The sequence below is a fragment of the Lissotriton vulgaris genome, chromosome 1_2 (assembly GCF_964263255.1).
Source record: "Lissotriton vulgaris chromosome 1_2, aLisVul1.2, whole genome shotgun sequence".
NCBI classification, from domain to species: domain Eukaryota; kingdom Metazoa; phylum Chordata; class Amphibia; order Caudata; family Salamandridae; genus Lissotriton; species Lissotriton vulgaris.
The window spans coordinates 147,738,165-147,753,530 of NC_141686.1; positions in this window are offsets into that span (position 1 = coordinate 147,738,165).

Below are 15,366 nucleotides of genomic sequence, written 5' to 3' on the forward strand. Positions count from 1 at the left end.
TTGAATAAATAAAACAAGACCAAAACAACAAAAATGTAATCAGTAGAACTGGAGATATGCGAGTTAAATGATTTCAGTAATAATAGCGCAAAAAGTACAAAGCACCAACTCTGGATATCTGGCCATGCTGGACTGGGACAAAGTTACAAGCTCGGGTCGACCGTGATGGAGGGCGGGCCAGCTACAGGGACTCTGTTTTGCCTGCTGAAGAAAAGTACCTTAAATCCTTATTGTGGAGCACTGCGAGGGTTCACATCAAAGATCTGTCATGCAGCCGAGGCAATGCGTCAGTTTGGAGATGCAGCAAGGCTGCAATGTGAGGGTGTGCACCATCGCTGAGGATCCCGTCGACAAAGCCTTGCGATGTGAAGTCAGCTGTTGAGGATGTGTCATGCGTCAGGGCAATGCATCGGGTCTGAGGAGCTGCGAGGCTGCAATGCAGAGTCCGGCATCATCTTCGAGACTGCTGTCGATGAAGGATGTGAGGGCCTGTTCTGAGGATGTGTTGCATAGTGGCAGTTCTGGATAGGCTGTGAAGGCGATGTGGATCTTTGCGACGGAAAAGACCCATGCAGCAGCAATGATGCATTTGTTCTGCTCAGGGTTGCGCCACCTAGCAGAGGAGGTATGTTGGTTCCGCTGGGTCCACAGAGGCTGGCATTGCACTCATTTCCAAAGGTCAAGGATTTGGATGGGACTACTTTGCAGGGTAGAATCACAAATGGTGGAGTCCAGGTATTGGGGTCGAGGTTGTTGGAGCCTTCTGTCCCTGAGGCTGTAGTCAGGAGGTCAGCCTACTAGCCCTTGGAATCACTCTCATGGTCCTAGAATCAACAGATGCAGGTCCAGTCAATCTTACACAGGCAAAAGGGCAGCAGGTCAGGATAGTGGGCAGCAGTCCTTCATAGCAGCATTTCAGCAGAGTGGCCGTCCTTTCAACAGAGCAGCAGTGCTTCTTCCTGGCAGGGTATCCACAAGTCAAGAAATGCACTGAAGCGATGGTGTCTGAGGTCCAATATTTATAACTGTGCCTTCCTTTGTAATGTGGGAAGCTTCTAGAGGTTTCACTTTAAAGTGGGAGAGGTAGGCTTTGCTGAAGTGAAAAACGAATATAAGGGCTTTTCACTACCAGTACATGTAAAACTTAAATATATATGCCCTACTTTTTGAAAACATTGTACCCTGCCCTCTGGGCTATCCAGGGCCTTCCTTAGGGCTGACATAAGTATTAAAAAGGAAGGTTTGGGCCTGGCAAAAGGTCTATTTTGCCAGGTTAAAGTAGCAGTTTAAAACTGCATACACAGCCTGTAATGGCAGGGCTGAAACATGTTACTTAAGTGGGTGGCATAATCAGTGCTGCAGGCCCAATAGTAGCATTTGATTTATAGGCCCTGGGCATAGGTAGTGCCACTTTATTCGGATCTTACAAGTAAACAAAATATATCAAATGAGTATGGGCCAATTCTACCATGTTTTAAGGAGAGGGCACAAATACTTTAGCACTGTTTGGCGAAGTGTGCAGAGTCCTAAAGGCAACCAAAATGAAGTCACCAAACAGGAGGGAGGACGGCAATAAGTAAGGGGGGAATACCATGCAAGGGTGCCAGATCTAAGAGGAGATCAGAGGTGCTAACTGTGACTAGAGTGCAGCTGAGATTTTTTATTGTATTGTATATTTATCTTTCATTTCATAGTCTCAGTGAGAGGCCGAAGTGCATGGTACAAAAGACATATAAATGCTTCTAACATTATATAATTGTATTTCACTGTTATCAGTTTGTCAGCTGCAAATATATAAAGAATTCGATTTTCTAATATTGTAATCAAATTATCATGAGAAAATATAATGATATAATAGTACAACACCTAATAATAAATAGGGCAGGAGGGCAAACGTCAGCCTCAGGCTTGAATTAGGATTTAAGAAAAACCAAAGGAAATTATGGACGGAGCGATGACAATACAAGTACTCACCCCCAGTCAACTGATCTGGGTTTAATCCATCACCGATCTTTAGCCCACTCTGCCACCCCAGTTCTGACATGGCCATATGCAAATCAGTCTGACCCTGTGCCTCATGGTAACAGTCCAGCCCGAACTGCCAAACCATGTCTTCCCTGAACCGGAATCAAGCTTCCCAGGACCGGTTTCTGGCATTACAGCCGTCTTCATCCGGGCTTGCTTGAATCCAGTGGCAAAGTGAGCAAGGGACTCACGTCTTAGCATACCCTGCCAACATAGGGCGAACAAAGAAAAACCAAAGGGGATGATGGAAGGAGCGTTGACAATACAAACACTCACCCCCAGTCAACTGATCGGGGTTTAATCCATCACCGTTCTTTAGCTCACTCCGCCACCTCCAAGAGTGTGCAGCTTGGTTGTTGAGCCTGGTACAGGCCTCTACTGCAGTTTTTGGACTGAGGATGAATTTCCCCCCCTATGTAATTTTAATTGCGCTACTGTAAGATCTTTGTAGCACTTTAGATATGTGGAAAAGTATCTGTCTGAACCTTTTTCAGAGATCCATGGGCAAAAGTAGGAGGCCTTTTACTCCTGATGTCCTGGGGCCCGACTTACTAGGGGCAATGATCCACTGGGTCAAGTTACACTTCAACACTTGACTCTCAGTAGTAGCGTGGGTAGAGTAGCCCAAGACTTCTCTGGGTGAAGGTAGACGCCAGGTGGTGAGCACAGGCTCACAAATCAAAGTACATTAAATTACAGCAATAAATGATTGTCCAGTCAACTACTTGCTTATATGAAAAAAAGAGTATTTATATACAAACACAAAGTAAAATACAGCATACACAAACAATATACACAGTCCTCTGAGGTTGGGGCTTTAGTTTTTTGATAGGTAGGTTCCTGAGTCTCACTTCCTCTCACTAACTCCACTGGTTACTCACCAATCACTATAGGTGACATTCAGGTTAGGCCCCATTGGCAGTCAGAGCTTCCAACATGAAAAGTGTTCCCGTGCCCAAAGCGCTATGTGGCAGAACAAGTTACATGGCCTTCCGGCCCTGAGATCAGTTTTACCCGCTCCTTAAGGGGATGAGCTACCAGAGTCTCCAGAAGCCTTTGAATCTTAGACGTAACAAAGGGCTGCAGCGACTGCTGATAGTGAGCAGCAATCATGGCTCTGTAGGGGCAGAGGATGGGTGTCCACTAAGCTTCCTCTGGTGAGGCAGTAAGTTGATTTGTTCATTACCACTGGCGGGTGGGGACAATCGCTTAGGTTCTGCTCCTCAGTCGGGGCTCTGGCATGCACAGGTCACCAAGGCATCGTCTTGTTTCAACAACAGTGGAACCTGGCAATGCTCTTTGTTCTCCAAAGCACAGCAGCAATATCATCTTCACAGTAGCTCCTTCAGGCATACAGGGTTTCCGACCTCACTCCGTACACAGGCTACAGCCGAATTGGCACGGCAGTCATGCAGTCTACCCTGTGGACCCCTCTGGCATACTGCATTGCTGATTTTACTCTGTACAAGGGCTACAGCCCGATCAGCATGGCAGTTATGCAATCTTCAAGATGGCCCCTCTGGCTTATGGGATTGCCAACTTCATTCTGCATGCTTGCGATGGCCTGATCGGTGCAACCATGGTTAACTTCACAGCAGCCCACTCTGGTGTATTGGGTCACTGACTTGAATCTGCTCATGGGCAACAACACGATCTTTGCAGCAACCATCTTCTCACACTTTGCTAAAGGGACTGGAAGACCTCAGGCCCCAGTATTGGTCACAAGCAGAAGTCTTGCAGAGCTTCTCCCCTTTGACAAACAGCCCAATTTGCTGCTTGACAGTTCTCAAATTTGGGGACTTTGAGATCCTGTACTTATAGTCCGTTTCCATCCACCTAATGTGATGTAGGGTCTGAGTCTCTGAAGTTTGCTTCCATTTGAAGTGCCCACTCTTCTGTTATGCCCTTCCTCTAGAAAAGCAGTCTATCAGAGCAGGAGCAACTTCAAAACGGATAGTCCCACAACACAGGCCATGAGAGTGACTGGAGGTACCCACCTGGATGTCACCCACAGTGGTATGGGCAGCAAAAAGGTTACTCCAGGACCCCACTCCTACTCTTCATGTTTCTCTTATGAGTTCCATTGCATCCTTAGATGTGCTCAATCCCCTTTCCAGTGACCTCTCCCTGAATCAAAGAGCACCCTTTGAGGTTTACTGAAAAGCCTATCTTCCATTCAGTGTGTGTCCCACTCAGCTCACAGGAATTCAGCAATCCTCAAATCTGTCTAGGGGCTTCCTATCACTTCATGCTCCTCAAGTAAGCCATGGGTCTCCCAAAAAGGGAGCCCAGAGCCTTCTATGTATTGTACTATGCACAGGTACACATGCAAACCGCACTCACATGCAACCACACCCATATCACTGAACCATACAAAGGTATGGCTTCAAGGAGGGTGTTATGGGTGTTACACCCCGCTAAATAGCTGGATGCAGGTGCTTTCATTCGGATATGGTGAGGTGTTTGTCAGATGCAAGAGAAGTAGAAAGCAGTGGAACTTCATGTGACTACCTCACTTCAGTGACACGGTACACTAGGACTGCTTACTTCTACAAATCACTTCATGGTATGCTACCACCATATGCTTGTACTACTTCACTCCTGGGAAAGGCAGTAGCCTTTCACAACCATGGGCTTAGCGCTTTGGGCACCCCTCCCTATCTAACAAGACCACTATCCGTGAGATAGGGATGTGTCATGGTGCACATGCTCGATCCATGTTCGCCGATGACAACATACATTAGCACCAGGGATCCAAACAAGGTGCACCTGGGGCACTCAGGTCAGGGGTGAACGCCCCTCACTATGCAAGGGACTTTTCCGTCCAAACAGGATCCATGCCAAACTCCTTTATAAAACTCCATCTCCTTGCCATTTGTTTTAATAACCTTCATTGCCTCTGAGGCAAAAAAACACACCTAATCCAAGTGTTCCCTGGTTGGTTCTGTGTCAGAAAACTGCAGCACCGCACCACATTGCAGCAGTGTATTTCCCCAGAGCACTTTGGGACAACAATGGGCTACAGAGCTGCTTAACAGCATTGAACAACAGCACTGTGGAATAGCACTTACGGAAATAAAACATGTGCTTCCAATGAGTCATAGGTTGCATCCCCTATGGCACTCACACAAAGTTCCTTCACATAAGGACTCCACAGTTCAATGAGTTTTCAAAATAGAATTGTGTTTTTATTCTTCAATTTTCATTCGTGAAATTTTTTAATCATTTCCTTTTTTCGAGTACTACATTTCAAAATGATCCAACATTCATTTCAGCTCCAATGCATTTCGGGCTTAACATAGCCCTTCCTCAGGGAGCATCCCTGCAAACATAAGATTTAACCATCATAAATAACATAAAGTAATATGTCATCAAAACAAACATAATATCCCATAAACGGTGAATGGTGAAGTAACACTACATAGTGCCAAAGTGTCAAGTATTCGTGAAAAAGTGCACGGGTGGTCGGCGCAATACGAAAATTGGTGGGCAATTACATCGGGTTAAGAGCGTGAAGTCTCGGGTATCTAAAAATGAAAAAAAACATATCAAGAGAATGTTTGTGTGAGTGCCATAGGGGATGCAACCGATGACTCATTGGAAGCACATGTTTTATTTGATACTCAACGTCTGTGACGGAAGACGCCACCCTCTGAGAACCTGATACAGTAATACTACTTATTGCATAACTAATTCTTAAGATTAAACAGGCTGTGCATTTGTGTCTTCACCTGAATAGCACTTACGCACATCCGTGAAGCACACTATATAATACTGAAGAATAGGATCATCCATAGTACAGATGCACATCAGCATAGCACTGCATCGGAGTACTGCACAACAGTCCTACACCACATACCCGAGCCATGATGGTTCAGCACCACAGTAGACTGCAGCACTGCATCACAGACCAGAGCTGTACAGCACAGCAGTCACCCATATCACTGACCCATACAAAGGCATGGCTTCAGGGAGGGTGTTATGGGTGTTACACCCCGCTAATAAATGCATTCTTTAGTAAATAGCTGGATGCAGGTGCTTTCATTCGGATATGGTGAGGCGTTTGTCAGATTTCACTGGGATTTCTACATACACATGTATGCAAAAACACACACAACCACTCTTGTCTGTTTTAAAGGTCTTAAACAAGGGTATTTTATAAAATATTAAGTTATAAGTAGGCCTTACAATCAGCACTCCTCTCCCTTCCTACTGCTCCTTAAGGGCCCCTCCTGCCCTGCTTTTCTATACAATATTTTCACTAGTGTGATTGTTGGGAAAACTGAAGCTCACACCACCCTATCCAATCTTACTGACCAAGCTACGCCCCTTGAGCCATGGATCTAAAGTAAAGCACTGTGGCAATAGCACAGTACCTGAGCACTGTTTAGGAGCACCACAGTAGCACTGCATAATAACATTGCACCATGGATCGGACTGCAAGTGCGCATAGCAATGCACCACAGTAATGTAGAAGTGTGCAACAGCACAGCAGCTCACCATCCTGCTTTACAATAGCCCTGCCTCATAGTGGAATTATAACAATGTGTGGTAGCGTGGCACTACAAAAAAGCTGTGGAGCACGGCACTGCATTATAGTAGTGCAAGCTAAGAGTGCAGTATCTTTCTTCTCGATTTAGCTAATAGCGCCTGACATCCATGCTCCCTATCCATAGCTGACACCAGGGGTCAGATTACATAAGTGGCACAATGGTCATTTGCACTTGCTTTATGCACCCCTGGGACACTTTGGTATTACAGAGGGGGCCGCAAATGCTTATGCGGCCCCTTTTTGTAATACAGACAGAGCTGGTGCACATTAGAAAGTGACCCCTCATTTGCATGGGGGCGTGGCTCCATGCAAATGAGGGAATCACTTTGCCTCTGCACCGTATTACCAACATGGGCGCAGAGACAAACATGCCGTTGGATGGCGCACTGAAAGTTCGGCACAAAAAGGTGGAGCACTTTCAGTGCGCCGTCAAAATACAGCCCTCTAAAGGGATGAAAGGGGGTCCCATGGACTCCCCCAGACATTCCCTTGCAGGTGGGCGCAGTCACTCACTGCACCCATCTGTAAGAGGATCTCTAATCCCTTTTAAAAGTGCAGGTGGGATGCCGCCTTTACAGAGGAACTTGGAACAGCTTTAAATCTGCTGCACCATGTTTCTCTTGAATGTGCTGCCCAGGGGGCAGCGCAAGTTCGTGGCTTCCCAGCGGGCAGCACACAGTGGCGTTGCACCATTGAGCAGGCCAACAAGGAAAAAATAAAATGATAATAACTCATTGTTATTATCATTTTATTTTCCGTCCTTGCTCAGCTGGGATGGGGTGGGGCAAGGCTGCTGTGCTCAAAGGACAGGAGTGGTTTGCCCACTCCAAGTACGCTAGATGCTTTGGCCGGCCGTCTCAGGCCGGCCCAACCGTCATGCATACTTTGCATGTTCTGCACCAGGTTGCATTACAGCCTGGATACAGAAGATGCCCAGCCTCCCATCCCTGGCTGACTGCCCCAATTATGGCGCTCGGACCAATCACAAAGCTGCATTGCAATGTTGTGATTGGCTCTATAGGGAGCCTGTGAACCGGCTGCTGCCTACTTCTTGCCCTGGAAACGGGCAAAAAAGAACGAGAGGCGGCAGCAACAGGTAAGTGTTTTAAATGTATTTTTTCATTCCCTCACACCACCCTCCCCCTCACCGACCACCTCTCCACCGCCGTTAAATGCCAGCCACCACTGGCAACACATTCTTCCTGATAGGGAGCACTTTCCAGCAGACGCACATGCTTTAAGGTGCACTGTGGCGCAAACATGGGAAGCGTGCCCTATCTGTAATACGGGCCCAGCTCTCCACACCGCTCTGGTGATGCTCCTTCATACCCAATAATTATGTCGTAGGCGCTGTAAATGCACTCCCCGAAGCTGTGCTCGACCCTGGTCATGCGCGCGCTGCCTCTCAGCGGCTCGTAGGCTTTGTTTCTCTAAGGTGCGCATTATATGGGGCATTTGGGGGGCTCACTCTCCACTTATATACCCCTCCAGCTGGTTCTCGCGCCTCTCTGAGCTTCCTTCTAGCAGGAGCACTGGAAGTAAGGGTGCTGCAGGCTCCACAAAGAATCCTTCAGCAATTCAGGAGGATGAGCAGTAAAGAGGCCTTTAGAGGTTGAATTATCACTCTGGATTTGTTTGTTTAAAGGCAGAGGTCAAATGTCAGGCAAGGTCTCCTGGCAAGCTGCCTCTTTTCCTTTTAACTTTGAGATTGCTGTTTACTTTTCCTTTCATTAACTGCAAGGTGAAAGAAATCTATAATGGGACCAAGGGCCATATTAACTAGAAAGGGCGATACATTATCGCCGCTTTTATCGGCAGGAAACTGCTGCTAAAGCGGCGATAATGGGCTTGATAATATGCCCCTGTGAATTCCCATAGAAGCCCAGGTTAACACCAAAACCTGTGACTTGCTTGCTGGGGTGGGAGGGGGGAGGGTACGTGGAGCGTGAACAGAAAAGCTGTAGGTTTCAAATGTTTCCTAATACACAACAAAGCTCCAATACCTGCAAATTGCCTATATAAATATGTCACAATATATTTCAGCACCAGGGAATGTAGGAATGAGACACTTTCCGTTTTTTGTAATTCTTAAGTGGGATGGAAGGAAAGATTTTAATAGGACCAGGCAAATCAGGACACTTTATTTGTCTAATGCACAAATGATAAATGTCTGGGAAGTTTATTCAGCAGGAAGTCAATCCTTGAAAACTGCCCAAAGCGTTGAAGAAGGAGCTTGATTTTATTGAAGCTTTTGAGTAAAACTGTTAAATAAGACTGTGGGCGCTGCTGTTTATAGAACTATTCTGGCCTCCTTTGCTGAGTTTTTCTTTGTCCCTATTCCATGGGATTTTCTTTATTTGTTTATTTAAGTCTAATATAAAAGAATTGTGAGGGAGGGCCTGTTTCCGTAGCTGAGTCGCCTTCAGGGCCAGCTCAAAGGCCTGCGCCCTGCTCTTTATTTGTGTCAGAATGCCTGTTTGTGTTTCTTTCCATAGCAGGGAACGCTACACTGTCTGATCTGAGTTCCTTAACCGCATCGGTGTGGCGCATATTTCCGCTGTTCGCTAAGCGCAAACGGAAACCTATGGGTACATGACGAGCTCGTCATGAGCGTACGAGAGGTGTAACTCATGACGATAGAGGCATGTACTTCAGAGTAGAGCCTTAATATTATACATTGTAAGTGAAAAGTGCCACAAGTGCAATGTGCATAAACATGCTCAGAGGTGGCCCAATGTAGAGATAAAGGCTGTAAGAAGAGAATCCTGTACCAAGTGCAACGTCGCACCGAGGGGCACGAGAAAATTGTGTCTCCCTTACAGGCTTTATTTCTGCATTGGCCCACTTCGGGCCTCTTCTTTTTTACCTCAAGTAGAATGCATGGTTACCTATCGAATACATGCCTAGGTACCGATTTTTGCAGCAATCCTTCTTCATTTGGGTGTTCCCTTAATCAGTTTGTCCTGATGATGATCTGTTAAATCATGAAAGGTCAAAACGTCGTCTACATTATACCGGCTGAAAAAGAAGTGAACAACTATATATACATAGAAGCAATTGAGTTATCTATCATTCCATGCACATTGATGAAATTGTTATTTTTTCTTGACGCTTTATTTTTTTGTTTAAGATCCTGCACCCCTGTACAATTCTGTGCACGTTCATGCACATTGAACTTGGGGCACTTTTCACTTATCATGTATTTTTAATGCTGCTTGAACCTTAACTATCATTTAATATATAAATATCTTTTTGACATACCTTGGCCATATCTCTTTCTCTTGTTTTCCCAGATTATATTATATACTTTCTTCAATACGGTACGAAATGTATTATTCGTTATTTAAATGTAACATGGATGACACATCCTCTACTCTGACCATTATTCCAACACCCCTGGTCTGGCAAATTTAATTTGCATTTCCCAGGTGTCTTTCTTCCTGATTAAACACAGGCACGTGTTTATACTCGTCAGGTTTGATTCCCTCAGGGGCTAGGGCTGCATCTGTGGGTGTGGGATGTGGGATGTGGGGCACAAAAAGACTGTACTACTGAAGATCGACAGGAAGAATATTGTGGTACAAGAATATTGAGGATGGATTATAGAGGAGCCAAATATCGAAAGATGAGTGCATATAGGGAATAATAGATTTACTATTCCTAACTCCACATCTACGTACCTTGAAGATATATGTACCACGTAGGTAAATATATGTGGAATTAGGTATAGAAAATCTAGACTTACCTGTCGATATTTTCTTTTTGATATTTTGCCCTTGATATTTAGTACCCTAAATATTCGGACTTCATTATATAGTATGCATACCTTAACAGACCGTTTTGCAGGCTGGGCTAGGATTTCTAGTTAAGGATTTTAGCTCAGCCACGGCTACTCTATTTTGTCGGAGGAGCGTCACCCCACCTGCTCCCAGCACTGCCGGCACCCACATTCATAAAATGGTAATAAATGCAATTTTATTATGTGTGACAGGCTCGCGTGCTACAGCGCGAGGGCAGGGGGAAGGGGCTGATTAGTGCAATTGAACAATTACTTCAGCCCCCTGCCAGTGCGCGTATCAGATTGGCCGGCTGCCTACAGCTGGCCAATCTGACTTGCGCACTTCAGACCCTGCAATCCCAGGGCTGAGAAACACTTGAGGGATTGCAGCCGCAGGCCCCCAGCCTCCAAATAAGTGCTGGGTTAGCCTGCTCCAACCACAGCTCCAGGATTGGTTGGATTCACGTGGCACAAGGGAGGACGTCCCTCCCCTTCCGCCCCAGATGCCGAGAAGAGTGCCAGAAGAGAAAGAGACGGCGACCAGACCCTGTGGCCATCAAACACAACATACATATGGTGAGTTTTCTGGGCATTATGCCCCAACGTATTTTATTATGGCTGGCTGCTACTGTTTTAGTGGTGGTTAACTACATCCTACATCCTGTCATGCACCTCAATATATAGGTGAGTTAATCAGAGGACACTGCCAACGCGAATACTGCAAACTCCAGTTAACACACACTTGAGAATTCTTGCCTAAAGGCCAGACTGGGCTTTAAATCCTAAATGTCTAATGTAACATTTGCCCTCTTTGATGGAAGTGCTCCTGGCGGCACCTCTTCCAGAGAAGTTTAGCACCTTATTTGGAGATGGGTGGATACTGGTTACCGCTCTGTGTCTGTACTCACCGCCTCCCTTAACACGCCTGCACAGCTCTTCTTTTAAGCTTCACTATATATGGGAGTTGGTCTTTAGCATGCAACAAATATATGTGTATCTTTAGTTATCTAATGATTACATGATAATTTGTAAAGCATTCACATATCAGCCCCTTAAGGGTTTCTAGGCACTGGGGGCCATCGGAGAGGATACGTGAGCTATTGTCCAGAGTCACATGATGCTGAGCTGCCACTGGGCATTGAACTGTGAGCCCGCTGTTAACGCTGGAGCTGGCTTTTAACCCCTTCGCTGCGGCGGCTATTCCGCCGCAGCGCTAAGGGGGAGGCGGGGCCGCGCGGTGCTCCCGTGCTCGTGACAGAACCGCTTAATCACGAGCCTCGGGTGAGCTGTGCTTGTGATGGAACGGTTCCGTCACGGCCCCGCCCGCTCTTTAGAACGCCCAGCACAGGCACGGGCTGTGACGGAACCGTTCTGTCACCAGCACAGCCCACACGAGGCTTGTGACGGAACGGTTCCGTCACGAGCATGGGAGGGGTTAATGGCCTGTAGATCCTGCTACGGTGAGCTCTAGGGCTATAATAGTTTTTCTTCCCTCAGCTCTGAATAAAGAAAGGTACCAGGAGCTAAGGGACAACGGAAAGGCACTATAATGTAAGGAAAGAAAGAAGAAAGCAAGAGGTGACAAACAGAAGAAATGAAAGATGAAAATGAGGGAAGAAAAAGCAATGGCATGAAGTAGATGAAGGGGCAGGTAAAGAAGGGAGGGAGAAAGAAAGGAGGAATTGAATGTAAAACGGAAGGGGGCATGTAGCTGCTGAGGAGGGGTACAAACAGGAAGAATGGGGGGCCTGTGAGGAATGACAAGAGAGAGCAGTGGAGCGGAATTATGAAGGTAGGGAGGGAAGAATCAGACTAGCACAGAGAGGGCTGACACGACCAGAAAGGAAAGGTGGTAGAAAAGGTGGGAAGAAGCAAGGACGGAGGCATTGTTTTCCTCTGAATAATAACTGCAAGGCCACATTTAAATAGAATCAATTGTTTTGTTTCATTTCCTTGTGATTGTTTCAAGTACAAGCTAGACAGAGCGGCTCTAACTGCAGTGAAGGTAAAGAGAGAATGTTCGAATGACACGTGTCTGTGGATGAATAAGGATACACCCCTCCACGGCTCCTCTCAGAGCCTGGGGGGGGCACTTTATCTCTGGTGAAGGGGGCTGATGGAGGGCCGTAATGGCCGCCTCCCCCACACTTCAGCATCTTGAGCGGGGAGAGGGGTGCCAAAGTTGTTGTGTGTAACATAAAACCTTGAAATGTTTGTGCTTGTTTGGCTTTGATGAGAGGCGCTCTCATAGATTCTACTGCAGGAGAATAGTATGATGGAGCTGTGAGGCAAAGACACAAAAGAAACACGAGAGCACACAGCAGGAGGGGAGGGGTGAAGAGAAGGATGGATGGATGGAAGGGTGGATGATGACAAAAGAAAGCAAATGATGGCAAAAGACGCAAAAGGAATGGCGAGAGGAAGACAAGAAGGAGAGGCACATGGACGAAAGAAAGAAGGCTGTAGACAAGGAAGGATAGAAACATGGAAAAGAAGTAAATATGGATGTAGAGAAGGAAGGAAATAAGAAAAAAGAAGGATGAGAGAAGGAAAGAGAAGGGGATCAAAATAATGAGGAGGAAGAAAGAACGATGCAAAAAGGAATGGAGATGGAATAAACTAAAGATGATGGGGTGGAAACAGGGGAAGGAAAGAAAGGAAAAGAAAGAAGTAAACGAAGATGGAAATAATAAAAGATGAACTAAAAGATGTAAAGTATAAAGTAAGGAAAGGAGGGTAGACATAAAAAAATGAACAGAAGTCAACGCTGTTGAAGACATGGTGCAAAGTGGGGGATATTTTCACAGTTGGCGATATTTGAAAGTGGTGGAGTGTAAACGTTAGGGATGAGTTTTGAGCAGTGAGCGAAGCTAGCCAGCCCTATCAAAATAAGGGGTGTTTGGTGAGGCTTGTCTCATATGAGTAAATTTTGAAAAAATTGGCAAATGATGCATTGTAATGCAAACTTTAAGAAGTTAGCGAGAATTTTGGACCGTTTTACATAGTGCGAGCCTTGCCAAGCACATAACCTTGTTCCTTGAGCAAGGTCAGCGCTGTGTACAACTGTCCAAAAAAAATGTGGATTATTCATAACAACTCTTTATAAGACAAGAGACACAGCCTGTTGGCACCAAGAGGTTCACCTGATGATGAGCAGAGACTGGGATTTGAACCCGGCTCCCTGTGATACATGGTCAGCAACTGTCGCCGTGAGGCCACATCGCCTCGCATGATTGCTGTGCATGGTTTGGGCTCAAGGAAGGGATAAAAGACAAGATTTGTTTATTTTTATGAGTCAGACCAGCACATCATGTGATCAAATGTGGATCACTGAGTTCAGAAATGCTGATGATGATGCTGAGCTGCCGCTGGGCATTGAACTGTGAGCCTGGCGCTCCGGAGTCAGCTGCTCTGGCCGTTGTGCCACACCTCTCTATCTGGACTCGGACAATCAGTCCTCTGCCAAGACTCTCATTCATCAACAACATGCAAGCATATCCTGGTTCTACCAGCCAGAGGGAACATTGTCTGTGTTTGATCTTTGCTTGTTGACAAACTCCCCTTTGAGAGGCTCTGATGTGTCTGAAAAAGCAATTTCTGAACTCAGTGATCCACGTTTGATCACATGCTGTGCTGGTCTGACTCATAAAAATAAACAAATCTTGTCTTTTATCCCTTCCTTGAGCCCAAACCGAGCACAGCAATCATGCGAGGCGATGTGGCCTCACGACGACAGTTGCTGACCAGGTATCACAGGGAGCCGGGTTCAAATCCCAGCCTCTGCTCATCAACAGGTGAACCTCTTGATGCCAACAGGCGATGTCTCTTGTCTTATAAAGAGTTGTTATGAATAATTCACATTTTTTTGGACAGTTGTACACAGCGCTGGCCTTGCTTAAGGAACAAGGTTATGTCCTTGGCGAGGCTCGCACTATGTAAAACGGTCAAAAATTCTCGCAAACTTCTTAAAGTTTGCATTACAATGCATCCTTTGCCAATTTTTTCAAAATTTACTCATATGAGGCAAGCCTCACCAAACACCCCTTATTTTGATAGGGATGGCTAGCTTCGCTCACTGCTCAAAACTCATCACTAACGTTTACACTCCACCACTTTCAAATATCGCCAACTGCGAAAATATCCCCCACTTTGCACCATGTCTTCAACAGCATTGACTTCTGTTCATTTTTTTATGTCTTGCCTCCTTTCCTTCTTTCCTTCCTTTATTCTTTACATCTTTTAGTTCATCTTTTATTATTTCCATCTCCGTTAACTTCTTTCTTTTCCTTTCTTTCCTTCACCTGTTTCCACCACATCATCTTTATTTTATTCCATCTCCATTCCTTTTTTGCTTCGTTCTTTCTTCCTCCTTAATATTTTGATCCCCTTCTCTTTCCTTCTCTCATCCTTCTTTTTTCTTATTTCCTTCCTTCTCTATATCCATATTAATGTCTTTTCCATGTTTCTTTCCTTCCTTCTCTACAGCCTTCTTTCTTTCTTCCATGTGCCTCTCCTTCTTGTGTTCCTCTCGCCATTCCTTTTTCGTATTTTGCCATCATTTGCTTTCTTTTGTCATCATCCACCCTTCCATCCATCCATCCTTCTCTTCACCCCTCCCTTCCTGCTGGGTGCTCTTGTGTTTCTTTTGTGTCTTTGCCTCGCAGCTCCACCCTACTATTCTCCTGCAGTAGAATCTATGAGAGCGTCTCTCATCAAAGCCAAACAAGCACAAACATTTCAAGGTTTTATGTTACACACAACAACTTTGGCATCTCTCTGCCCGGCTCAAGATGCTACAGCGGGAGGCCGGGTACGGCAAGCGGCGGAGTCACGGCCCCAACGAGCGCTGATTGAGGCCGGGAGAACACCTGCGCCTAACGGACCGGTGGTACCCTTGGCCCCCCGGCACCAGCTTACTTTCGCACAGCATCGCCAGCGAGGCCCACTGCTGACCGGGCCGCGCAACCAGCGTGACGGTACCGGCGGAGAAGCAGCAGACACCCCCCCCCCC